Raw genomic sequence first — 27,380 nt, forward strand, 5'->3', positions numbered from 1 at the left:
GTTAAATGAAAATCATTACCGAGAACAAGATATGCATTATTCTTCCATTTATAAGTTCAATACTTAATTGGAAATGAATCTGCATCCACCGATTGGCACTGCAATCGCAAATATCGGATTAATTCCGCTACTGATCACGCCGAAGCGAAAGATTACCCAGAATTCTGTTAATACTTCTACGTCACTCTAAGTCTTTAAAACCAAGGGCAATTTAACAAAATGAATTTACATATGTATCTTCTAACGGAAAAAACTCAGTTCTTTTAACATTATATTTCTGATTAAATTCAGTGGTAATTAATATAATACTTTGAAATAAGGATTAACTATGCTTTCGTTTTATTTATTGCATAATTTATGTAAAAATACAAGGTACAAAATTGAATTTCCTTCTTCGATGGTTTCATTATGATTATGCATAATTATCCAAGAAAGGATGAAAGCGTTCTTCAAAGGATTAATTTTTTTATTATAGCTGTAATAAATAGAATGATTCGAGGCACAAAGTCATCGAAGATTTATTTCCTGGGTCGCTTCACAACACATAAAATTAATAAATATGCAATATGAAACACTAACGGAATCTGATAAGAAAAAGAAATTGTTTTCGGAAGTCCATTCGCAATAGTTGTATCCAGCTTTCTGCAGATATTTTGATAATTATAAATTTAACTAGAGAAAAGCTGTATGCTGGCTAATATAATTAGAAAAATAAAGTTATTATTTTTTTTTCAAAATATGAATTTTTAAAATTAGGAACTGCGAAAATAGATTTACGTTGAAAATGGTGAAAATACATACTAATAAAAAGATTCGCTGTCTCTCTCTCTCCCCCCCCCCCAAAGGATTGAGAGAAGAAAAGTAAAGAAAATCAATCAATTACAATTTCAAAATTGCCTATATGTTGCCTAAACCGAAAAACATGACTAGCTTTTTTTCCCTACAGAAGCATGAGATGAAACATTTTAAAATGTTCAAACGAAGTTAGTTGTGGAATTTTATATAATGCATAAAAATTGCAAAATTTTAAATTTAGTAAAAAAAAAAGATGCGCAATTCTTCTAAATCATTATTTTAAATAATCCAACCCCTACTCAAGAATTCATCTGCATTCCTTAACTCTGTCCGTTTTCTTGATTCTTTGTGCAGCTAATGTTTATCCATGTTATTAATTTTCGTCTTGGAATGTAAAAATATTGCTTTCATAATATTATAAACGATGCGCCCTTTTAAATACATTTCGAAGACTCTTTTAATGTTTTATTTCAGAATTTGTTCCTGTGAAGTAACCGCAAAAATGAACCACGTCCCCCACCCCTTCGTTCTGTAACATCCAAGGCAATTGAATCACAGTCGCCATGATTGCACTAAACAGATATTGAATAGAATATTAATGCCCATCATCGCCCACACTACAGACCCTCCCTTGGGAGGTACGTCCTGTCATTGGAGTGGAGGTGAGTGGAAGCGAAAACAACCACCATACCGGAAGTTTCTCATCTTCAGTTTCGAGGCACTCTTTGTACAGGTGTTCCTGTGAAGTAAAACATCTACTATCTTCGTAATTTTTTAATAAATGTCATAAATTAATGGCAAGGAGTTTTATATACAATTCCTTAACTCACAAGTTTTAATTTTTGAATTAATTTTGTTGTAATACTGCATTCAAATTTACAATCTAAATCCCGATCGCATCATTTGAGTATTTATTTGCCGACACAGAGAAAATTTGAATGCTATTTTAACAACAGTTAAACAATCAATGAAAAAACAACAACATCGGAAGTGGTTTCCCCAAAACTTTCTCGCATACTCTCTAAGAAACTTGTTATAAAACAGAATAGCATAATTAACAAATATTAACTTTTGGCGTGAATTTAGCTGTTTTATTGAATTTATCGTGTGATTCTTGGCGAGGTTTTTTTTTTAGAAATTACACCCTGGCATGACGTTAATATGGCATCCGAATATCAAATTTGCGTTTCGGACGAGTTTTTCCCAACCGACTGCAACTAAGATTTGATCCAAAACTGTACTTGCAGTCACAAAATCTCATTCCTATTTTGATATATTTAAGTCACTGCGTTTTTGAATGACCACGTTAATAAGTTTCTGAAAGTACAGACCAAAAAACAATCGACCCTTTGTTTGATTTGGCTCAAAATTTCACATTACACATGCTAAATATGAGTACCGAACGTTATTTATCTACTCTCTTCGATTTGTAGGTATCGTGTTAGCTTATATTCGGATAGATGAACTTCCTTTGAACAGATTTTACTCAAAATTTGATAGAAATAAGCAAATTTGTTATAAAGACCGTATACGAAATTTCATTCATTTAGCTCAAAGCGTTTTTGAGTTATCTTTAGCACAGAAGGACGAACATTTTCCAAAAACATGTTTTTCGAACTCTAGGGAGGCTTGAAACATGGAGATTCGTCAAAATCTCAAGTTCGAAGAATTTTTTAACGATTACCATACTTTCTCTCTCTCTCTCTCTCTCTCTCTCTATATATATATATATATATATATATATATATATATATATATATATATATATGATTGTATTGATATTTTAATTCTAATTTCAATTTAATTAATTTCCCAGATTTTATCTTAATTTAGCCCATAGTAATTTCATTCTAAAACCTCTTATTTCGTGATCCAATTCCACTTTCGGCTTAATTAATTCCTTTGTAAAAATAATGCGCTATCAGTACTACGTATCAAATGAAAATGATCCTTCAGTGCCCTTGAAAAGGTCTCAAAGGTCACCACGTGTATTGAATTGGCGCATGGCCAGAAATCCTATGTTATATAAGACTAGTGATCATCTGTTCGTCTCTTTTTGCTTCTTTCTTACTTCTGCTTTTGTGCCACACTGCGTCTTCTTGTAAATAATTATGCTTTCCTGGATGGTGGTAGAGAGAGAATAAAACGAAATTAAAGATACACAGTCTCTTCATTGCTTGGAATTTGCATTCTGCTTCAACTGAAAAAATGTTACATATTATTTAGCCGACAGGATTCCATTATATATACTATATTAAACTGAGTTTGAAATATTAAATCTTTATCTTGAGTCTTAGTTTGTGTTAGTGCAGAGTGGCCTTAATGAATCAAGTGTAATAATGTCGCTTTTAGGATTTGAGCCAAGTTGAAAAGAGGAGCCTGAAAGGAGTATTGTAGCTCTAGGATTAATAGACCAGTAGGGTAAGTGATAATAATAATGAATTTATTTCATAAAAATTGTTGAAACTTTTATATGAATTTTTAAAGAATAGAAAGATTCTATTATCATTTTATATCTACTTCATGAAGAATAGAAAATACATTACACACACACACACACACACACAAAAAAAATGTTTTTATAATCCTCTTTAGGGTCATGGAAAATTTGCTTCCCACCAAATTTATCAATCTTTGTATGAAATTATGTAGGTTGGCATAAGTTCTTTCAAATTTTTCAATAAGACAAAAACTTAGATGCTTCAGTTCTTTATTTCATACAAAGTGGTGTGTCTTAAGTTGTTACTAAATTAATAACTAACCAAATTAATTAATTAAAGTAAATTTATCTAATAAACAAAATAAACCACTTTTCTCAAATCAATTTAAATTCTAAAAATAAAAAATACCATGACAAGAAAAAAGATGACCTTTTAAAGAGTTAGATTGTCTGCCAAATTTTAAAACTTTGATGTATTTTCTTTTATGTAATAACGTATTGTGAGTTGACACAGACAGTACGATTGTCAAAAAACAGTGAATTTTTATAAATTAGCTCCATTAAATTCGTTATTCTGAATTTTATCCAGCAAATTATGTTTTCTCAAATTGAATAAGATTGACTTAAGTAGTTACTTCTTGCGTAGTAAGTTCTTACTAAGAAAAGTTTTTTCAAACTTTTGGGTTTATGCTCTACAGGTCAGATCATTTATCCTATTGCTACCAAGCGTGGCAAATATATTTTGAAGAATGTGAAAATGGATCTCGAATAGATTTAAAAAAATTTTGATTGGGATTTTTACTGAATAAAATTAAGCAAAAATTTGTTGTTTTCCCTCCATTACTTCCGAAAATATGACAGTACAAAAAAGATTTTTATATCATCTTAAAATTCAAAAAATTATCTTTACAATGATATTAACTTAATATTTGTGGAAAAATTTTCTAAATGTTGGCAATTTTTCATTTTTTTTTGTTTTGTTTAATTTACAGCAATAAATTGCATTGTTGACCTGAGATTCATATTGTTTTCATTGTTTCATCAAATATTTAATCATGTGATTTTTTTTCCATTCTTGAATGGGAAGAAGGGATCTGTTTAATATTTGCCTAGTTTATAAAATGAATTAAAAAAAAGTGAAATTTTAATTCTGTTAGGAGAAAAATGAACCGGATATTTGCATTTTTAATGGTACTATGACGTCATAGGTCGGTGGACTTCAATTAGAAACGTTCAGCACACAATGAACACAACATATGCAAAGCAGTTTAAATAAGAAGGCTTTAAAGTCTGACAGTTTGACAAGAGCCTTGAAGTTATATCTGAACAATTCAACTGAAATTAATAAAACTAATGTCCGAGGCTTAATTATACATCCCGCTGGTTTTAATAACTAAATGTATATTTCTTCTGTATGCTGTATATTTTTTGTTTTCAATAACTGATAAGAAATGATTTATGTATTTACCCAACTTAAAAGTTTCATAAATTTTGTGTCAACAGTAGCATATTACGAGAGGGATGGTTTGCGTTGTCATAGTCTCGAAACAAATCCTCTACTGGAGTAGGAAAAAGTACAGAGATATAGTGCATTTCACAAGACAAGTGGATGAAAAAATAAGATTTCGAAACTCAACATTTGATCTGTTCTCTTCTCTGTTCTATTTTTTCTCTCGTCATTATTTTTTCAAGATAGCATTTTCATTCAATCAGCATTTGAAACAATAGGCTGAAATAATAGATATCTGCAGATGCCTGTCTTGGAAACATTAAAGCATCATGCTCGGGGAATTCGGCGAAATATTAAAAAAATGCCTTTGTTCGAAATTCTATCAATCATTGTTTAATGAAGGTCTGCTACACAGCATTTGGCTTGTATATTTCTTCAGATTATTGATTACGATAGAATTTATATTTTCAGTAATAAGATAGACAAAATAAAACTTTTAACCGAATCTTATATTTGTACTTCGGGAATTTGTTTAAAAGTTTTTTTTTTTGTATCTGCTTAAAATTTTTTTGATCACGTAAAATTTAAATATTTTGTTCTAATTGTATTGCTTTTGCTCGAAAGGTCGTTCACTTTTCTTCAAAGATTTCGTGCAATTTCTAATTTAAACAATGAAATCTATATATTTAAAATAATTGGGTCTGTTCCCAAGACTCAACTACTGTATCCCTTTCACCGATTTTTACTTTCTCGTGTACGTAGCATAAAAAAACTATAATAATCGTAAAAAAATTCGAACTCGAGATTTCCACGAACGACGAATATCCACGTTCTAGAACCTCTCTAAGTTCGAAAAACACATTTTTGGAATATACCTGTTTGTGACAAAGAATAACTCAAAAACGCTTTGGGCTAGACGGATGAAAACTGGCATATTGTCTTTATAACAAATTTGTGGATTTCTATCAAGTTTTGAGCAAATTCGTGCTTAAGAAATCTGTCTGTTCGAACATGAGTTACGGCGATAAATACAAAACGAAGAGAACTAGATGAATAAAATTCAGCGCACAGATTTAACATTTAGAGTGTAGATATATACCAGATTTTGAATCAAATTTAACAAGGGGTTCCAATAATCCGTCTGTCCGTTTCTACATTCAGAAACACTTTAACGCGATAACTCAAAACACAAAGATTTAAATATGTCAAATTTGGTGTATGATTTTGTGACTACTAATTAAACTACTAAAATTTGATACTGTAGCACCGCTTTTTCCCCTTGAGCAGAGAGCTCCTCCTTGTGGCGTTTTACAGAAAACAACCAGTTGAACGGGAGACCTGCATTCTGAGGTCGACTTTTTTTCTATGCGCAACCCTTGCGCTAACGCCGAATGCTTTCGGTTGGAAACGGTGGAATCCCTCCACCATAAAGTTTACTTTAACTTACTTGTCTATGTGTGTTTGTAAATTTTGTAGTGTAGCTGTGTTTGTGTAGATTAAAAATATTATATTTAAAATCCGGGCTGTTCATTAAAAAATCGCAACACACACTCACTATAATACAAAATAAATTGTTTTGTATCAAAATTTTGTTTTAATCGGCTGGGAAAAAACGCTTTTAAATACACAAATTAGATTTTAGGGTACTATTAATCGCATGCCAGGGATTAATCGCCAAAAATATCTCCAAGGATCACACGAGATATTTAGAAAAAAAATACTAAATTCACACCTAATGTTAATATTTCGTAAAAATTATATGCCAGTGCCATGCATGGCATTCTCTGGGATAACACTTTTATAAGAGAGTATGCGAGAAAGTATTAGGGAGACCACTGTCACTGTTTTTTTATCAATTAGTAATTAAACTACTAATAATTGATTTTTAAAAAAGGCAGAATTTAAGTTATGGCGTAAAACATCACTGCGCAAGTAGCATAAACCATAGTATCCATGAACCAACTATGTGTTCTAGATTTACTTTCCATTTTTATCAAAAGCTTCGGTATATGACTGAAATATCCAAATTTGATTTGCTTTTAAAAGAGTGTGGAATAATGGGTGTGATTCCAGCTTGACCATTTGATATGCAAATGGTTTCCTTCTTAACAGAGAGAAATACACTAGCAATCTGATAACCGCGGTCATGCTCTCTTTATTGACCCAATCCGATGATAGATGAGTACAATGATGCTTATTTATGTGAGGATTGCGCTTCTTGACGCAGGTGCGCGTGGATTTGTTGCGAGTCACGTGAGAACATAACGCTACAAGATTTATTTTCTTTTACAAGTTATCGGCAATGCGTGAAACGCCGGCATTCTATTGAATATCTGGGCATTTAAAGGATATATGACGTTTTTAGGCAAAGTATGAAATACGAGAATTATTATAAATTCTTATAAACTTTTTGAAATATCAGAATTATTATAAACTCTTATAAGCATTATAAATTATGAGAATTATTATAAACTCTTATAAGCATTATAAATTATGAGAATTATTATAAACTCTTATAAGCATTATAAACTATGAGAATTATTATATACTATTATAGGCGCTGTGTATTATACCTAGGCATTCTACCGAAAGCTTAACTTTTCTTAAATGCTATTTAGGCAAATTTTTTTAAAAAGGCCATGATGGTATTATTATTTAAAAGAGGTTCATTCCTTAAGATTACAAATGCTTATTCTGAAAAGTTAAAAAAAAGTTAAATTGTTCAAAACAAAAATTTTGTTTTTATTACGCTAACCAAAAGAGAAAAAAAATGAAAGCAGTGGATCTTTTCTGCTCTTGATTATTTCTCATTTACACAAGATGGTATATTTTATTTGCAGATTCTATCTTGGCGGGCCAGTTTCTGTTTCAATAAGGTTTGCAGGATGTAAAGTGAGTGCATCTTTAGTGAAAACTCGTTTTACATCCTACACCACTCGTTTGAAACAGAAACTAACTCTCCAGGATAGAATTTCCACTGCCGGTTAGATCGGTCAGTAGTAAAAGGGTTAACTTCATCATATAATAAACTGAAAAAGTATTCATCGTAGATCTTTGCTCACGACCAATTAGGTTCAGAATTTGGACCCGATTTATGCTAAGCCACATGCCAAATAATTATTCATTTATCTTGTTTGTTCTCTTTTCCAGTTATTATGTTCAACTAAACATGAGTAAATAAACAAACCTTTCCCCTTTTAGTTTAGGATTAGGATTTCGGAATGGTAAATAAACAAACTTTTTCAGATTTAGTTTAAGATTAGGATTTCGGAATAGAAAATAAACAAACTTTTTCAGAATAAATTAGATTCAAGTCGACAATTCTTATGATTAAACAACCTCCAGAATTTTGTCATATATTTCTGCAGTTACACAGAGAAAGAGAAAGTGAGAGAGAAACTATTGAACAAGCAAATACTAAAAGGTAAAAATAAAAATAAAACAACAAAAATAAATAAAATGAAAAACGAAATTAAGTCGAGTAAAGAAGAAATAATGCTTAAAATAGTGCTAAAAACTGTCTGCAGAAAATGCTATAATTTCTTTTGCGATCCGCATATTTTGCTTTATTTTATTTCACTTTTTAAAAATAAAGTATTTTAATAAATATTTATAAAAATTATTAATAAATATTTTCTAAAATTGTATTTTTTTCGTGACAAAAACGAAAATCTCCTTAACAATTTGGATCAGACATTTCAAAATTTGACAAGAATTTGCTTCTTCGGCAGTCGACTCTTTCTTTAAATATGATTAAATACTAGGAAATTTTTATATTTTATCATAAAAGGGAATTGTTTGGAAGGAAAGTGATTTTTATAGCGTTCAGTTAGTTTATTAAACGGATATCAGTTAGCTTGCCAAGACCTAAAATAAAATATATATCTTGTATTGTGCCGAATAATTATCTGCATAATTTTGTAAAATTTGAGCAATAAACATAAATTTTATTATTCAATGCATTTCTTAGTAAATTTCGTGGAACCAGAGATTTTGCTCATCTAGTGGTCATCTAATCTCATGTCTGCCGCAATATTAAGAATATAGTAATATTAAGAATATAGTAATTGAAAGACAATTGCAATAATTGCAAAAGATAATTAGTTTCTTCAAATATGTTTAAAACGAAGATGATAAATTCTTAGTTTTGCCGGCTGTTGGAATCTTTTGGTGTTTGCTTAAAAGTTTCAAAGATTTTCAATAATATATTTTAAACTTTGAAGCAAATTTTTTGTATTTTATTTTTTAATATTTGTTGCCTTAATATTATTTATTTTGATGTAAATATAAACGAAACGGACTATATAAAGTCATTATTTATGGTTGTTTAATTCGCAATATTTCATTATTTTTGTATTAAGACTGAAATTTTTTTTTAAATATTATGATAAATCAAATAATAAAGAATCTATCTTTGTTTTCTAGGTTGCCAAGATGAATATCTTTTTTCTTCAAGCAGTCTATTTATTGTTCAGTCTTTTATTTGAGTTTAATATTTTTATTGTTAATCTTTTATTTTTACTAAGAATCAAACAATTTGAAATAACTAAATAAAATTTGCACTAGTTATCTCCCATTTTATTTTTTATTTGTTGTCTTTGGCTTGTATACACCGACTGCCCTGTGTATCCGGAATATCAGTCTTGTCTTTATACTTATTACTCGAGTTTAAACTACGAATATGGAATGTATTCATTAAAAATTTCACCTTGTTTGTTGGCTGTGGGCTTTAGTGGCACAAGAGCCATTTTCTTGAGATATAATATGAAGTAAGAAGAGAGATATAGTATGAAGTATATGTTATATATAAAGAAATAAAAGCGGAAGTAAAATTCTCAGATCAGAGTTTATATCTAAAATTAAGCATATTTTTGCATAGAATAGTAAAAAAACATAGTTTGCTGAAAATCTGATTGAAATCCCGAAATTTACTGTGAGAAATATATACCAAATTTCAGTCTTCTAGCTCGAATCGTTTTTGAGTTATCTTTGTCACCGACAGACAGACATTTTCCAAAAATTTGTTTTTCAAACTCAGGTAGGTCTAAAACGGGGAGGTCCGTCAAAATCTCAAATTCGAATTTTTTGACGATTGCATTACTTTCTCTATACTAAGTATACTAAAAAATAAAAATGTCTTCACAATGCTTTAAGTTGTTATGTCAAACAAAACAGATAATTATTTTTTTTAGTTCTTTAAAGGAATAATATTTCCCAAAAATATCTTATGAAACAATATTTCTACATAGAAAAGTAGAATTAAAAAAATCTGACACTTCATCAACTCTGATCCTGCCAAAACCACACTCTCCACTTACGAAAAAGGAAATCTGAGCACCCATCAATGTCCGAGGCATGTGGTCAGTACCTCCTTCCGCCAGCCGAGCTGACCTCTCTTTAGATAGATAAAATCACAATGGACAAACTGACTGATTCTTTTTCACTTTTTTCTTTCCACCTGTTAATGTAAGGATAGCGAAGTGAGGTGAAGTGGAACGGCACCCTGCTCCCTCGCTTTGCACGGAGATGGGTGACTTCCGCCGCTGACCGAGATGGCCTTCAGGGAGGGTATATTGGGCAACTTTCACGGTCTGTACCATAGTTTATTATTTTTTTATGTTGTTGTTAGTAGTTCCCTCACGTTTTCCGCACAGTAATATCCGTGACCGATCTTAAACGAATTGGACAGAGGCGGGGTTGTATCAAGATCGGAACAACCTGTTAACAATAAAATAATTCATTAAAAAGCTAATAATAGATATACGCTTTACTTCAATACTAAGCATATATATATATATGAATCCCCCCCCCTTTTAATAGAAATTTGCAAGTAAAATTATTAAACGATGGAAAAAAAATCAACACATACTTTTAGGTTTTTTTATTCACTTCTAGAACTCTGAATTCTATTAGCTATTCTGTTATTACTGTTCTGCAGTTCCGTATGGTTATATGTTCTCGATGACAATACACTATTGTAATATTTTTAAAACTTAAATAAATCTATTAATATAATTTAACAATGATTTCATATGCATGGCTTCCCCTGATATTAAAGTATTATTTCAAAAGTCTGCCATGATAATTACAAAAACGCAGGAATAAAAATATAAAATAACGTAAGTATAAAAATGTACTATAATAAAATGCGAAATAATTAAAATAAAAACAATTCTACTTCTTAATACGCTAATAAAAGTTTGCTTTTAAAAACTGTTTTTAATAAAATTATTTTTTGATACTGCTTTAATAATTGTTCTACAAAGAAATGTGTTTCATGCAAATAAATGAAATGGCGATGCAAGACAAAAATTCATTGAACCATAATTACATGAATAGCGGCATAACAGGTGCATTGCAAGTAAGACGTACTATCAACAACAAACCTTTGACGTTTTTAATGTTCATAGGATGTACTGTACGAAGCAATACGAGCTTCGCATATTTTTATCGTACAATTGGGTTGTTGGTTGGAGGCTAGTTTTTCGTATAAATAAATATTTCATTTTTCCTTTAACTTTTATTGTACAATTATTCTGGTACATTCTGCTTTTTTAAAATTAATTTTACTTTCAAAGTATTTTTTGTACCTTCTTTATACCAAAATAGTACATTTCTTATAAATTTTAATGAGATCCATCTGTGAGAAATCCTTCGTATGTGAACTTAATAATTAAAATATGGAAGCAGTAACATAACTGAATTTAGAATATACTCGAGTTTTTATGATTATAACTTTAGATCTTAATGAAGTTAGTCTTTAGATCTTAGTGACTAAATCCGTTAAAGAGTTCACTTTCTGTTATGCTGTCCGTGCAGGTATGTTTGAACTTAATAACTCAAAAACTCAACAAGCAACGACAAATGAAATGAGGTATATAGTCTTCACACTGTTAGTGTTTTAACTCATTATTTACAACATAAAAGGTTGAGCATACATTCCCGATTTCCGTTACTATATTCTGACATTAAAAACAAAATGATAAATATTTTGTAAGCATATAATACGCTCGCACTAGTTATCATTTTTTTTTTTTACTTTATCGCACACGAAATATACTAGAAAAAGTATTGTAATCATTAAAACATTCAAATTCGAGATTTTCATGAATTTTTCCCTTTTCAGATCTCTTCCTCTTTTCAGAGAGTGGAAAAAAATGAAATAATGAATGTCTGTGAAAAATTTAAAGCAAAATTCTTTTAGCTAGACGAATGAAATTTGGAATATGATCTTTACATTAAATTTCTTGATTTTTGTTAAATTTTAAAGCAATCCATACAAAGAAAGTCCATTTGGCTGTGTGAATACAAGTTAACACGATACCTACCAAACGTAGAGATCTAGATGAATAAAATCTGGTACACAGATTCAACATCTATAGTGTATATACCTACCAAATTTGGAATTTCATCCTCCCAAGATTTGATCTTCTGTCGATTTGTAGCACATAAATGCAGTAACTCAAAAGTACAGTGACTTAAATATATAAAATTAGGTATATAATTTTGTGTTTACAATTATAGTTCGAAGATAAATTTTGACTTCAATCGATCGGGGAAAAGGCTTACAAAATGCTTATTTGGTATTCAGATATTTGTGTATCAATCGCAACCCTGCGATCAATCGTTGTTAATAAGCGAAGATCGCACACGTTAATAAGCTCTTTCGTTATATTGTTCATGCTATATATATATATATATATAAAGTAAAAAAACCCACATACGTGCCACTTTGTCCGAAATAAGTTATGATTGGAACGTGATAATGATGCTATTATAGCCGGAAGAAATTCTGCGGCGATTAGACGCGAGTTGCATCCCGGGTTCATCGAGTGGGAACATGGTCGCTTCTCCAAAAGCCTCTCCCCCGTTTTTAGCTTAAAGATAAGTCGTTCCAAAATGGGAATCGGATCGTAGGAACATTTTCTTTCTTCCGCATTTCATGACCCTTGCAGAAGAAATTAATCGAATCTCTGTCCTCTGTTTTAGATACAAGTTATAAACAATATGGTCACAGTTAGGGATCGAAAGGTAAATTGCTGTAATGACCTTTTAGTATGTTGATCTGGAGTGTTTGGTTTCCGTGGAGGATAAAAAGAAGCCTAAATATAAGACATTGCAGTTTATCAGTGGGCATGTTTTCCTCTCGCCTTTTCGGATATGCATTCTGGGAAAGTATTTTTTCTCATACTGAGCTTCGTTCTAAAATTTGACGCAGATTTACAATTTTGATTGCATACTTCCACAGTATTGAAGATCTTGAGTTAGCACCATTTTGTTGTAAAGACAATCGGGTATGCATTCTAGGAAAGTATTTCTTTTTATACTAAGCTTCGTTCTAAAATTTGATGCAGCCATACAATTTTGGTTGTATACTTCCACAGTATTGAAGTTCTTGAGATAGCATCATTATGTTGTAAAATGAATCGGATATGCATTCTGAAAAAGTATCTCTTATCATACTAAGCTTTGCTCTAATATTTGATGCAGATTTACAATTTTACAATTTCATTGTATTGTAAAGGGAATCGGATATGCATTCTAGGAAAGTATCTCTTCTCATACTAAGCTTCGCTCTAAAATTTGATGCAGATTTACAATTTTGATTGTATACTTTCACAGTATTGAAGATCTTGAGTTAGCACCACCATTATGTTATAAAGAGAATCGGATATGCATTCTGGAAAAATATCTCTTCTCATACTGAGCTTCATTCTAAAATTTGATACAGATTTACAATTTTGATGTAAAGATCTTTCGCTTTTTAAAACTTTTATAATCTTATTCATTGATATTCTGAGTTAACTTCTTCACATGCATATGAGCCAACAAACAAATCAATTCATTGACAGAGTTTGTCTAAAATGAGACATAGTTCTACGCTTTTAGCATAAAGCTTTTGCACCAAGATTCACAGATCGTTAATTTGTTGCTTTACCAAATAATTACATTCATATGCTGCAAATTCTATATACTTCGTTTCGAAAGCATGCATAAGCCAGCGGCAGTGGTTTCCCCGAAACTTTCTCTCGTTTACTTTAATAAATGCACTTATGTATTATGAACTGCGCGCCATTGATGAGCAATATTACGAAAAGGGTTAATAGTTACGAAATACGTTAGATTAATAGGGTGAATAGTTACGAGCAATAGCTACGAAATTATTACGAAATTGAGATGCTATCTTTTGTGGGGGGGGGGGAGGGGGGAAGATATCAATCGCTTTGAAGTGGTTAATACATAAATATCAGAAAATCGAATGTGTATTTCGGATTTTTTTCTTACCGGTTTGAACGAAAATGGACACAAAGCTAGAACTGTATTCACACGATCACATATCAAGATCACATTCCGGATTTGGTTGCATATTTGAGGGGTATCTACTCTTTAGATCTAAATCTGTGCACAAAATTTCATGCATCCAGCTCTTTCCGTTTTGCAATTATCATGCTAACATATTTTGGAACCCAGACAGATAGATAGACTTCCTGTGAATGGATGTTGCTCAAAATTTGATAGATTAATAGAAAAGAAATCTACACATTTAGTATAAACACTGCTTATGAAATTTCATCTGTCCGGCTCAAAGCGTTTTTCAGTTATCAGACAGGCAGAATTCCAACAAATGTGTTTTTCCATTTTCCATTTCCATTTCCAAGTCCAAAACGTAAAGATTTGTTAAAATCTCGATTGCAATAATTTGTATTATTCGTTTATCAGAAAATAAAAAAGGGGATTCATTTTCGTCTAAATTTTAATTTTCATTAAATTATTTCTTTTAAAGTTTTATCAAACAAAAAAAAGGCACATTTTTCAAATAGCTTAATATATTTAATCAGTAGTTCAATAATTTTATAAGCAACATTCTAGAAAAACCAGTTGGTGACCAAAAGTGGTTAAGCAAAATAATATTATTTAAACATTATGAGCTTTAGAATATAATAATCTTATTTTCATTTTCAGTTTTTTACCAAAACCACATGTACTTAACTCAAACGCTTCAATTTTCCTATCCTGCAAAATTCAGTGCAGTCAAAAAAAAAAAAAAAAAAACTCACTACTATGCGTTATTTAATAATTTCTGCTCTTTTTCACAACTCTGCCAATCAGAGAATGTCACCATATTTATTGAAACTAGCGGATTAAATCTTTCTGAATAATCTCCCCATAACTTTTCTTTTCTTGCAGAAATATCCTGCGAAGCGAAAGTAATATCTTCTTTTTGCACTGGAAACGATCTTCCACTTCGGGTCGGGACCTTTACATGCTGGGAACAGTTCACGGAACAATGGACTTAATGGGAAGTATGTTGTTGGGAATTCTGGTAAAGCGCTCAACGATCGGATTTGCTTGAATAGAATGGCAACATCATGGACGGATTGGACTTGTTGCTGTTATTTCTAATCTCATTTAGCCCATGAATAGTTAGACATAAAAAATTCAGATATATCAAAGGAAAAAGTAAAAGACTAACTTTGTATAGGGTCGGTAAACTTTTGACTATTTGAGTGTCTGGCTATAAGAACCAGCTGTAGTGGTCGCCTCAAAATGTCTCGCATACTCTCTAATAACTTGATATGTCAGAGAACGCCATACACAATATTGGCGTACAATAGTTTCGAATTATTAACTTTTGGCGCGAATTTAGCATTTTTACTGAATCTGTCATGTGATCCTTGGCGAGATATTTGACGATTAATCTCTGACATGTGGATTATTATGGCAGATTCTATTTTAAAAAACGCATCTTAATAGGAAAGTCTATGTTTATTTTACAACATTTTACAAAGTTATGAAACTTTTCTAAAAACTATACTATATATAATAAACATTAAAAAATGAAATTCAAAATCTGATCAGCAGTTATGGTTTAAATCAGTTCAAAATAGTCGTCATCCATACGCTTTAATTTATTTTATGTTACCATTAAATAACATAAAATAACACATAATAACACCATCTCTTCCTTCTGGAAACACCGAAGCATTGGCGGGGCCGGATTAGAGAAGAGTCGGATTATAGAGAAACCATTTTTTTTTGTGTGCAATTCATTTTCTAACATGAATTCCGTTATTTATAAAATTAAAACAAATGTTTAAAAAGCTATAAACTTTTTAAGTTTTTGATGCTGTATGTAAAATTCCAGCGCATGCTTTTTATAGAATAAAGAATATTCTCTCTGTATAACTGAGTAAAATAAATATAATTATTGAAAAAAAAGCTCTAAAAATATAATTATTAGTAGGAGAAATTAATCAGTTCAAAAATAAACTTTGAATTCTTATTAGGTTTTCACATTTTAAAAATATTCCCAATGAAACTTATGGTACAATTAAAATAAAAGATTTGAACAACTGCAAAGCATGAATTGGAGAGAAGAAACAGTCAGTATTTATATATTAAATTATAAAAGCTCTTAATTTGTCAATTATGCCACCTGTTAGCAATATTCTACAAGATCATGATGTAATCAGTTTTCATTCCTACAAAAAATTTGAAAAACTCTAAATGATTTTATGTAATGTGTTTTTCAAAATTATATCCATTAGATAAACAGTTAATGCACAATATTTATGAATTTTAACGAAATAAAGTATTTAATCGCAAACGATTTGTATATTTACATATTTCGTTTGATTATTTCGATTATCATCTGGTAAACCGAAAAGAAGAATGGAAAATTGAACTATCGAATAATATTATTAGTTAAATATTAAACTGAAAAGAAAGCGGTGTCCTTTAAAAAATTATATTTGCCTAAATTTGCAAATAATGACCATTGTCATTTTAATTTAGACGCAATTTAAAGTATTGTACAATGCAATTATTTAAATAATGACAATTATTTGCATATTTATCTAATTTTGCAAATAATGACCATCGACATTTTACTTTAGATGTAATTATTTAACTTATTGTACTAGTTTTTATTAAGAATTATGAATACTTTATATTTATTTAAAGAGTGGATATTTATTTACTAACATCCATTTACTTTCCGAAAGCGAAAAAAAAAAAGCATATGATTTTCTTTATAGCTTTGTTGCATCTTTATATATAGTATTATTTTTGTTTTCTGTAAATTAATGTGAATTGAATCGCAGACGATTCTGTAAAATATTTCTACTTGTCTTTTTTTTAATATCTTGGCTTTCAATTTAATTTAATATAAAATTACTCACAGATGATTTTTAAAAAGAATTTTTGTATATTTCTTTTCAATGAAATTAAATGTAGCATCAATAGCAGACGATTTTAATAATATTTTAGCATTTTTCTATATATTATTATATTTATTTCAGTCCAGTTTAATTTCCCCAGAATGGCAATACAAATGTAATTCTTAAAAATATAAATCAGAGAACGAAGAAGTTGAATAGAATAGAGAATTTTTAAAAGATGGATTTTTGTTTAGTCAATGGAACAACTGGTTTAACAATTACTGTATTTACAATGTACAGAAGTTGTTAAAATCAGTGAACTGTAATATTGGTCAATGGTTGAAAATTCGAGGATTTGTTTTATTTGGGAACATTATGTAAGATAATTGTTTCAGAGACAATGGATTGGTGGAGCTCTTTGCTATTAGGTTTTTTTTTTTTAAACATAACCATCTCCAAGCTTTTAACGTACACAGAATTTACTTCATCCGGATTTGTGGATAATCTAAATGAAATCCCATTCATAACCACTAAGAGAAACGGAAAGATCGTTTTTATTGTGAAAGTACCGCCAAGAAAAGACTAAAATGGAGTACTGAATTGCCTTTTATCCGCCTCTAATGGCTGGTCACGTAAAAATTTCTTCCTGGTTCAGCCATTTTATTTCGCTGTATTCGTATTTGAAATTTTTAAAAGACATAAGATTTAATCTTTGTTGCTGTTGTTGTTGGTAATGCATCAGTTCAACTAAATTCAATTGAATTATGCAATTTATTTTACTTTATCTATTTATTAATAGCTTTTGGCGACCAGTTGGTTTATCAAGAATATTGGTTGGATTTAATTTCTCATACTTAACTTAAAAGTTCATAATTCTCTCAATTAAACATTTTAAAACATTATATCATGGCAGATATTTAAACCATGTTATTTTAATACATTAACACTTATTCCGCTTACCGTTAACATCAGTCTTTAAAACAGAGTCTTTGAATTTCATTGTAACAATAAAATCTATTGTTGAAAACTATGCAAAATATTATTTAAAAAAAAACATTCATTTTCAGGAACAAATTACATGCCAATCAAATTTATATTATTAAGAAGAATTTTTTAAATTTTAAAATAACTTTAAAAAATACATTTCGTGAAATGATATTTTCGATAATTATCGCGCAGAAACTCCATAATATGGCTTAATTTTTAATTAATTAAAATTTCAAAAAAAATGTTAAGTGATCACTTGTAGATTTGTACCTAATTTGATAACTCTCTAATGTTCAGTAATTATGATTTTTTGTGGAATTTATTAGGTTAAATTGTTTTAAAAAACTTTCATTTTGAAAAACTGATATTAAATCATTTGTCCTGGAGAGCGCCACGCACATAAATTCTTGTTTATTGTTAGTAAAGATTTATTTTTAGTCCAAAGCACATATTTCAATAAATAAATAAAAATAAAAAAAATCGTGAAATTAATTTTTTTGTTTTATATTTTTTGAACATATTTGGAAGATATAGGAATATACGAGAAAAATATTTTTCATATTTTTTTCTTCGGTAATTACGATTTTTTTGTCGAATTTATTAACTTAAAAATAAAAAAAAACTTCGATTTTGGAAAATTTATATTCGAGTTTAATTTTAAAACATTTAGCTTGTTTTTATTCTAAGAAACAGTTGCGTCTGTTGGTTATTTCAAATTTTTTTTCACGTGTTTTTTAAAAATGATAAATGAGATATAAATGAATTTTGAAATACATTTATTATAATATAAATGATTTACACAAACAACATAAAATGATTTAAATGTTGTATTTTTCTAAAATTGACTATTACTAGATGCTCAGCAAATTCCATTTCATCCGATTTTTTTTAGCATTGGAAACTTTACAGGTATTTTGTACTTTGAATTAAAGAATCCAAAAATTTATCTGCATAAATTAATAGTTTGCTTTGGATTGTATAATTAAATGCATTTCAAAATGTTCAAAACCAAACCTGGAAGTTCAAACTGAAATATTTGTGTTAAATATTAAAAAAAGAAAATGAGAAATAAAAAAAGGCTGCAAAATTTTTGAAGGAAAACTGAATGAAGCTTTCAATAATCCAATTTACTTATTTATTGCTGTAATTATAATTTACAACCGAATTGCTTGATGAAATTGCTTCAACGTTATATATGTATTAATATGTATTTCAAAGCTTTAAAACAATCGTTAGAAAAATTCATTTTTTTGTTAGTTTACTTTCTTAGTATGCATTTTGATTAAAAAGGGAAAATATACTTATTTTGTTAATGTATTTTATCCATAATGTGGCATAGATATTCCATTTCCTTAGCTCGTTAAGTTTTTGATTAGTGCTCATATATTCACAGAAATGATATTTCTCTTCTTCTATAAAAATTTTTTTATCGAATTCAAAGAAATGTAATCCCTAGAAATTGAATGAGCTCTCGAAATTAGTTTTTAAAAATAAAAAAGTAATATTTTATTTTATATATTTTATACAGAGAGTTAAAAATAATTTTTTTACACCGAACACATTCATACATAAAAAGAAAAATCAAAATTAATATTCGCACTTGACTGAGCAATGGTTAATTCTCGGAATATTCTTACAACCGTTTCCAAAATTTATAACTTCAATTCACTTTTATTTCTTAGAAATAATTAAAGCGTGAAATAATTATTAATCTTACCTTACGATTTTGGAAATATCCGCAATAAGGTTTTTAAAATAGACATCATTCGAAAAAAATATTTTTGTTCTTGGAAGGATTAATAAACAATCTTATGAAGCTGCTTAGATAAAATGATCATCATTTTGAAGTAACACTAACAAAAACTAAGGTATTTAAAAATTACCTTGAAAGATTTCATAATTTTTTAATCGGAAAAATTGAATTTTTATTGTTATTCAACAAATGGTTGGCGATATGCCGCCAAATCTAGCTTGCTTCCTTAGTTTATGTCCTGAAGGTTACGATGTCTGTATACGGCTCCACTCAGTGAATGAGTAAGGAAAGGAATTATTGTGAAACTACGCATGCGTTAATTCAAATTATTGATACAAGGATTTTTAGTGGTTATTCTAGGAGAGGATTAAGGTGGACAGGAAATTTATTTTTGTTTCAAATAAATATTTTTTTAAGTTAAGAAGTTTACGTATCTGAATCTTCTTATGTGATTCAGTGTGGGTTTTTAACAGAATTAGACATGCTACTAAATTAATGCTGATAAATCATCACAATTCATGAAACACTTAGATTCTTATAGAAAGTGGACAAAAATTATATCCATTTAAAATATCTTTTTATTTTGTAATATACGACATATAGATATATATTTACGATAATCATTAAATAATTCAGTCACGATATTTTTGAAAATGTGAATGCTTTATATATTTCTAAATCCAAATTATTATTTTTTTTTTCAAATTATACTACTTTTCTTTTGTATATATGAACACTATAGCTGCAAGTTACATCGAATTAAATAGACCAAATTTCGAATTGAATCTTAACACTTATTTTATAAATCAGAATAAAATGCTGAATTCGTCTATAGGTATTTTACCTAGTGTAAACTTATAATATCAAAATAAATTATAATATAATATAATATATAATATATAAAGTTTATATATAATATATAAACTTATAATATAAGTTTACACTTATAATATAAGTTTAAAATGCCTCTTGCTACAGACGAATTTGACTCAACATTTGATTTTGATTTATAAAATGAATTATTCCAAATTGGTATATTATATTATATTATTGAAACAGATAAATTGGGATTTTTAGCAACAAAGGCTGACATTCCCTAATGCTAAATATTTACAGTTAACAAATATCAAAAAACTTCAATGAACGAAGAAATATTTGTTGAAAACATTTTTGAAATACAGTTTTTTAAAATCAAAACTATAAGAGACGAAATTTTTTGGTGATTAAAAGTGAGTTTGTTCCAAAGTTTTGTTCTATGAGTTGAATACTTCAAACAGTGCGCGAGAATATGTTCAATGTCATTTTCTTGATTTAAGCGTAAATTTTCTTTGTAGCCTGGAACTGCACAGTAAAGATTTTACAAAGATATTTTAGCATATGTGTTGCCATTCTCGTTAAATGAAAATATATTCATTTTTAATTACTGCTTTTATTTATTCGCGCTTTCCATTTAAAACGAAATAAAATATTTTATGCACTTATAATAATTATAGCTATTTACAAATGCTTTTTCAGAAAAAAAAATATTACATCTATTAATTTATGTGCAAGTATTTGTGTCTTTATTAAATTACTTTTTCTAAAATGTGGTGAAAATGAGAATTAAAATAGAACGACGATTCAAATGACATTATTTAACTGATTATCGTCTGAATTAAAACAAAAATAACGTAAAAATGTTGTTTACTTCGAATATGAGCTTCCGATATTATTGACGAAAAGAATTACTTTTACTAAGCTAAAAGACAGAAATAATAAATTACAAGTTTAAAAGATATTTTTAGATTATTTTAAACATTTTTTTAAAATTTTCTTTTATATCAAGAGTACAAAATGAAAGCATATAATCTTTAGAAGAAAATTCGACTTCGATCTTCTGTGCTTATCCGCGAGCATGTAATCGAAATTAAACATCAAAAAACAAAAGCAGCTAAACGGATGAAATTTATCAAGTGATTTTAACATTCAGCTTATTGATTTGAATTGAATTTTGAAATAAATCCCTCAATTATTTGACCGTATGTCTCTCTGTATATTGACATCCACAAACGACAACTAAAAATGCCAAAATTTAAATTAATGGATTTTAATAGATTGTAGATTTATATATATATATATATATATATATATATATATATATATATATATATATATATATATATATATATATATATATATATATATATATATTTTATAAATATAAGTTTTATATAAATTTTATATATAGATTTTTATATATGTTCACCTGGAATGTTTGTTGTGTTTAGTGAGAGATTTAGATATTTTTCGACCTCTGCAGTGCACTTTATAAAGCACTTCTCTTGTAATAAAATGGTCAATTTAATTTCATATTTCAAGCGTTTTTAATATGTTACGATTTATTTAAGGTTCTGATACTTTTCATTTATTTCATTCACTTTCTAATTATTTGTTTGTTTTTATTTACCTATTGTCATTCCAAATTATTCATTATCCAAGTTTCTACAAAATATCCTTGAAATGGGTATTCGGTTTTTTAAATATTTTAATAATTAAATGAACGTTATGAAATATATAGGAACCTGGCAAATTATAATTGATAAAGTGTTAATATTATTCTAATATTTTTTCATTCATGGAATTTGTAATTTTGTTACAAACTTATTTTTTTGACAATTAGGAAAATAAAATCTGTAATCCACCTGTTTGCGTCCTTCTCTCAGCTTAGCTATCCTAGGCAGTTGTCTAGTCTGCCTAATTAGAAATTTGTCCCTTGTTGTATTTAGTATCCATTATATGTTCTATGCATAGCTTCATGATACCTTCAAACAAGTTTTCTTAAGTATCAAATTGGGATATATATTAAAACGTTACTATTTTAATAGCCTTACACTAGTTCTGTTGCTCTGTACATGAACCTTTTTAAAGGAGTAAAATTTTAATATCATTGAAAATGTAATTATATTGATTATTCCTCATATAAATGCACAGACACTAAACAGAATCTTTCTTCCCTAGATTTTATCAATGAAAGAAAAATAGGAAATGAAAAATATGATATAAATGAAAAATAATTCATTTCATTGCAGCTCCAAACTATTGCTGAAAATTATGTAATATATATTAGTTTTAAAAAATCATCAAGCTTAAAAAATAATAGTAATAATAATGCATGACATCTAGATTGATATATTTAAAGTAACGATTTATTTAAAAATTATAATTAAGAAAAAAATATTTGTGTGTTTTTGTATTTTTGAAAGGTATTGCAAAAAGACCCCGCCATAATCACATTTAGTTTTAATTCACTTAAAAAAATTAATTAAATAATTAAATTTCACTAAAAATATTACTAATGTTTATTTGTGCTAAATTTGACAGTTTCAGGTCAAATAGTTCTATAGAGTCCTAATGTAGATGCTCGCTCACACATCATATGCATTCTCCTTTACTTAGTAGTACAGATAGAGACACAGTGGCTCCCAAAAGTGTTCGTACACCAACAAGAATCAATTAAAAACCTCCTTATTTACCATTATATATTCTTATTTTTACATGAAAATTTTTTCATAGCATATTTTTACAGTTCTTAATAAAGCAGTGAAGAATAAATTTTAATTACATTATTATAATTTAATTATTTTAATTATTTAATTATTTATTATAATTAATTAAATTAAATTATTTTTTTTAAAAAAAGGACAATAAATAAAATTGCACAAAAATAGGACACAAAAGTGATCGTACATTTTAAAAAAAACATCACTAAATATGAAATTTTCTAAATGTTTATAAATGTTTAGTATTTAGTAGGATATCCTTTATTCTTTATAACAGCTTTTAAGCGTTTGGGCATAGATTTAACTAAATGGTCGGTTACTTCTGCACCGATCTTGTTCCATTCTTCGATCATTACTGCTTTCAGTTGAATTTTCGATTTAATGTCGTGACTTCTTATTCGCACCTCTAATTCTTTCCAAATATGTTCTATAGGGTTTAAATCCGGTGATTGAGCTGGTGTTTTAAGGGTTTGAGGGCAATGATAGAGGCAAAAAAGACGAACATTCATGGCCGTGTGCTTAGGATCGTTGTCTTGGTAATACACAAAGTTGTTTAAAATGCCCAACTTTTGTGCTGACACTTTTAAATTATTATTGAGAATATTTATATAAACTCTATGATCCATTATACCATCAATGAATACTAAATTGCCTACTGAAGTATAGAACACAATTTCTGCAAATTTCTTTAGTGTACGAACATTTTTGGGAGCCACTGTATATGCCAATCGAGTACTTTGTTGCATAACACATAGATGCAATCGTTTTCCACCAAATATTTAATTGATACTTTAAAAAACTGCCGTTATTTCTACCGATTGTTTTCGTACAAATTTACAATTGTGTCTTGCTAAATTTCTGAAAAATATTCACCAATAAAATTAAAGTGATGGTATATTTTTCATTTGCCAAATTGAAATATAAATTAAAACCTTATTATTTTAATAGTCTTTCACCTATTCTGTTATAATGCACATGCGCCTTCTTAAACCGTCGTCGAACAGCTTGTTTAGCCGAATTATTAATTTTCTTGACTGTTAAATAAGTACTAAGGAATGCATAACTATTCAAAAATTTTCCATTAACTAATAAGAAAAATAAAACTCTATAAAAATAAAAACCATGAAGAATTTATTTATTTATTTTAAAGCTTGTTTTCAAAAAATAATATTATATTATCGATTTCATTGGATTTATACAAGGCTCAATTTGGACAGGATGTTTGCAAATTATCTATAATGGATGAAAGAATAATTTGAAGTTTTGAAAAATAAGATGAAATTACCTGGAAATGAAATAAAAGTTTCCAAAAATACTTTAAAAGTTACTTTAAACGTCCATAGAAAAAGTAGCAAAACATTAAAATTATCCGAGGATTTACTTAATCAACGGCAAAAGTCTACTTTCTTTATATCTTCGTTATGCTGTCAAAGAGAGAGAGAGAGAAAGAGAAGAAAAAACGAATAACGAAAATAAATATTCTTCGTTAGAATGCAAAATAAAAACCAATCAGAATCACACTATAAATAGTTTTATTTTGGAATTGGCATAAAAAATATTATTAAACAAAAAAAAATATGAAATGAAATAAAAATATTTTCAATTCAATAGGCTTGAATTAAAAAAAAGATTTTCAAATATTCAACAGTAAGAAATTGAAAACCTACATCGGAAATAATATTTTAATATAAATAGGAAAATTTCGTTCGCCACAAATTTAACAACGTAAATTATACTGTGATTAAACTATTTGACAAAACAATGAAATAAATTTGACTTTAATGTGAACGATAAAATAAATGTTTACAAATTATTTTAAAAAATTTCAAAAATTTGTTAAAATAAAAAGAAAAGTGCAAGAGATATTTTACTTAATAACCCTGAAGAGATTTTCTTCTTTTTTAAGGTAGAAAAATTATATTTGTAATAAAATGCATACTTTCTGAAATTATTGCAGTAAAACGTCGGCAAGATTTTGATTATTTTTTATTTAATCAAAAATTTGGAAAAAAAATTGCTTTGCGGTTAAATTTATTTTCTTTGAAATAATTCGCGTGTCAAATTTGGCAGTTCTGTATCCAAAAGTATATCCTCTAAAGCATCAATAGACCCTTATATAAGCACTCACACTTGATTTTATTATGATCAGAGACTTACTATTGATAAAATCGTAAACGTTTTAAAGCATGCTGCATTAAACTTTTCAAATTCTGAAGATGATTTCTTGTCGGAAATAGCATAATTGAATAATATTCGTATTGTACTTTAAATTCAATAGAAGTATATTTTTTATAAACTAATAGGTGCCATATTACCATTTACAAATTAAAATTCTAATTAATATTTCAAAAAAGTCATTGTAAAAGATAGTAGAAAATTTTTTTTGCATTTATTTAAAAAAAATATATCATATTTCATATTTATTTCATTTCATAAATTTTGCTGAATTTACATGCTGAAAATTACACTTTTCTAAGTGTAATTTTCAATAATAGTTAACATATTTTTGAATTTGAGATCTTATCAAAGTGATGGAAACACGTTGATGAAAGCTAATTATTTCCCATTCATACGTGTAATATTATGAATGTATATATATTTTTATATATAGGTTATATTTTTTTTATCTTGTATTGATAAATTGTTTATTTTTATTTTATTTAAATAAATTATTGGAAAATGCGGTTAAATTATTTTCTTTAATTCATTAAAAATAGAAACTTAATTTATACGTTAAAATAGTGGTATCCTTGAAGAGATGATCTTTTGAACTTACAGATTATGTGAAAATTATTTTTATGCTTTAGTGTTTTCTGAAGTTGTAGCGGAAGAATGCCAAAATTTTGTTTAACTTTTAATTAAATTTTTTAAAAACTCTCTCTGAAGTGCACATTTTTTCTCTCCAAAGTATATATGAATCAAGTTTGGTAAGTCTAGATCAAATGGTCTGGCCAGTAGAGTGGTAACACATACACACACACACACACTCAGCCTTATTATGATGTGATAAAAATAAATGCCTACATGTGTGTGAAGTAAAGATAATAAGTAATTGATCACATTGAATGTAAATATATTATTAATTTTCTTTTTATTAATATTTTATAGAAAAAAGGTTAATTTCAAATAAAATTCCAAAAAACTAAATTTTCGAAAGCAAATTTTTAAGAAATGTTAAAGGTAATTAAATAGTTTTAATGTTAACCATAATTCATTACTTAGTGATGTCTGTGTTAACCATAATTAATATGAGTTAATAATTTTCCTACTCACAAGTAAAATATTTAATTACTATGATAGATTATAAGGAGAAAATGAAATTCAAACAAATATAACATTAAAAACTATAAGGCTACAGTACCTGTCAATATAACTATTTCAATAAATAACATCCCATTGTACTTAAAATTAGCAATTGATGAAACTTTAATTTATTTAACAATGACAAATACAATTTTCTTATTCTTATTTAAATTCTTATTTATTTTATAATTCATTGATCTTATACTATTTTGAAAATGTATTTATTTGTCAATAACTCGATGTCTACCTGCGGCCTAGGGGCTCTAGGGGCGGCCTAGGGGCTCTAGGCAGCTACCTAGTCGAAATCAGCATTGAATTGTAAGAATAAAACTATTTAACGAATTTCATATATAAAATTTATTTCGTTTTTCAGCTCAAATTTGCATGAAAATGGCCAGACAAAGAGACTTCTCGCAGTAGACTTTTGTCCAAAATCAGATAGAAATGTACAATTTTGATATAAAAACAATACACAAAATTCATTCGTTTAGCTCATAGTTTTTTTTAATTATGTATTCGCGAACAGGACGAAATCAAAGTGGTCTGAATGTGGAAATTCAAGGTCATTTTTTGGACTATTATGGAGGAATTATAAAGAAGTAAAATAATAATAATATATATCTTTTGAGTCCAGAAATATCCATTAATTTATTCAAAAATTCATATCTCCTTTTGCTTATTTAGAAATGCAAGAGAAAGCAATAAAAATTTCCGAGCATTCCACCGGCAGGCACTATTCAAAGTTACAACACATCCGCTGGCAGAGGTTAAGAAATAATTTGGCGAAAAAGCATTCGCGTGCTTCATTGCATCTTCGAATTTCAAGGTGGCGGGAAAATTTCTCATTTGGCGGATTTCGTGAATGACCGGACGCCGCCAATTTAATATTGCGCCAATCGGCTTCCGCTCCTTGATCATGACATTTCATTGTTTTGTTTCTTTCTGCGCGTGC

General features: G+C 28.3%; 1 protein-coding gene across 1 annotated transcript in view; it reads right to left on the reverse strand.

Annotated features, from left to right (window-relative positions):
• LOC129957261 (uncharacterized) overlaps positions 1-19,665 on the reverse strand; it is a 58,184-nt gene extending 38,519 nt beyond the window's left edge. Inside the window, exon 1 of the mRNA XM_056069515.1 lies at positions 19,551-19,665. The gene's annotated coding sequence lies outside the window, so the exon portion shown is untranslated. The remainder of the gene's footprint in view (positions 1-19,550) is intronic.
• Positions 19,666-27,380: the final 7,715 nt, after the last annotated feature.

The sequence above is a fragment of the Argiope bruennichi genome, chromosome 11 (assembly GCF_947563725.1).
Source record: "Argiope bruennichi chromosome 11, qqArgBrue1.1, whole genome shotgun sequence".
NCBI classification, from domain to species: domain Eukaryota; kingdom Metazoa; phylum Arthropoda; class Arachnida; order Araneae; family Araneidae; genus Argiope; species Argiope bruennichi.